Source organism: Trichechus manatus, unplaced genomic scaffold (assembly GCF_000243295.1).
Source record: "Trichechus manatus latirostris isolate Lorelei unplaced genomic scaffold, TriManLat1.0 scaffold00258, whole genome shotgun sequence".
Taxonomy (NCBI): domain Eukaryota; kingdom Metazoa; phylum Chordata; class Mammalia; order Sirenia; family Trichechidae; genus Trichechus; species Trichechus manatus.
The window spans coordinates 1,200,464-1,202,395 of NW_004444194.1; positions in this window are offsets into that span (position 1 = coordinate 1,200,464).

A 1,932-nucleotide genomic window follows, 5' to 3' on the forward strand; every position below is an offset into this window, starting at 1 on the left:
AAGGTTTATTCTGAGCAGTTATTCTATATACTTATAAGGGCACCATTTTGACTCCAGAAAAAGCAAATGGCTCGAAAAAGCTAGGTACAATGAAGCTTATAACGAGGAGGGAGAAATATAGAAGATCAACCATTGGCTAATCTTAACATGATTGATTGAACTCTGTCCTCCCTCTTTCACTGAGATCAAACTGTTATCAGGTCACAAGGTGGTCTCTGCCCCTCCACTCGATCATATCTTTTGAAATTTATATTTAATAAACCTAGCTTCCAATAGGAAAGAGAAAAGTAGCAACTTTGGGTGAAAGAAAAGGTGCTGGCAGGATTAATCTTAGTCAGTAATTTCTTTACACACCTCTGTTAGATCACTAAACTAAAAAAAAAAAAAAAATCCCAAAGCCAAACCAGTTGCTGCAGTGCAGTGAATTGCTTAATATGGCCCTTGTAACCATAGTCTTTGTGACTCCCACACAATGATTGGGTAGGACTGTGCAAATAAGGTGTATGGAACCTGTGATGGTTAAGGGGTTAAGATTATGTGTTAGCTTGGCTAGGCTGTGATTTTCTGTGGTTTGGCAGTTATGTGATGATATAATTTGGCAGTTATGTAGTGATGCAGTCATTCTTCATTTTGTGATTTGATGTAATTATCCTCCATTTTCTGATGTGTTATAAATCCTAGCCTCTGTGCCTGTGGTTATGGTTCCATTTGAGAGTGAGTTGTCTGTTATGTTAATGACGTAGGATTAGAGTGGGATGCATCTTGAGTCACTGCCTTACTAGAGAGTGTGACTCAAGTCACCACCCTTACCGCAGTCACCACCCTTACCACTCTTATTCAAGTCACACCCTTACATGAGTCACACCTTTTATCTTACAAGAGATCAAAGCAGAGAGAAGCAAACAGAGAGGAGGGGACACACTACCACCAAGAGGAAGAGCTAAGAATGGAGCCCATCCTTTGGATCTGGGATCCCTGCACTGAGAACCTCCTAGACCCAGGAAAGTTGTAACACTGGAGACGGCTCGAGACAGTGAGAAGTGGCGTCAACAGCGGCAGAGAACTGGCAGCAGCAGAACCAGGAGACTGGCATGAGATGGTGCAGTGGGCTTCCCTGCCCATGAAGCGAGGCAGCTACAGTGGGTGTACTGACCCACGGAGTGAGAGAGCGGAGCACTTTTGGGCAGGAGGCTTCCTGGTGGAGTGGGGTACCTCCGGACACTTATTGGTGGAGCTGAAGAGATTTGTAACACTTGCCAGAGTAGGCAGAAGCCAGGCTGAGGGGCGGAGGACCAGAGGGAGAGGCCTGCCTGTGGGCATGGCTGAGAAGAGGCTGTCCTGATGGAAGAACTGTATCCTGAGCATTCCTGATCCTGAACTGTAACCTGTTATTTCCCTGATAAACCCCATAACTGTGAGTATGGCCTGAGAGTTCTGTGTGGCCTCTGCAACGAATTATTGAACCCAGCAGAGAAATAGAGAGTGCTGTAAGAGGGATGGTTTGTGTCAGAATTGGTAAAAAAGATTGGTTGGAGAGATGAGGCGTGTCTGATCTTACCTCATAGGAATCAGCTTTGGGCTGATGATCTTGACTGATCTTGATTCTCCTTCCTCCTTGTGAAGTTAGAGGAGATCAGAGGACGCCTCTGCCACTCCATTTTTACAGATGCCTTCAAGTCGACTCCAGTAGAACTGTGCTCCATAGGTTTTTGTTTTTTTTTTTTTAAGTATTGTCTTAATTATCTAGTGCTGCTGTAGCAGAAATACCACAAATGGGTGGTTTTAACAAACAAATTTATCTTCTCACAGTTTAGGAGGCTAGAAGTCCAAAATCAGGACATCAGCTCTATGGGAAGGCTTTCTCTCTGTCAGCTCTGGGGGAAGGTCCTTGTCTCTTCTGTTCCTTGGCTCTTTGGTGAACTTCATGTGGCA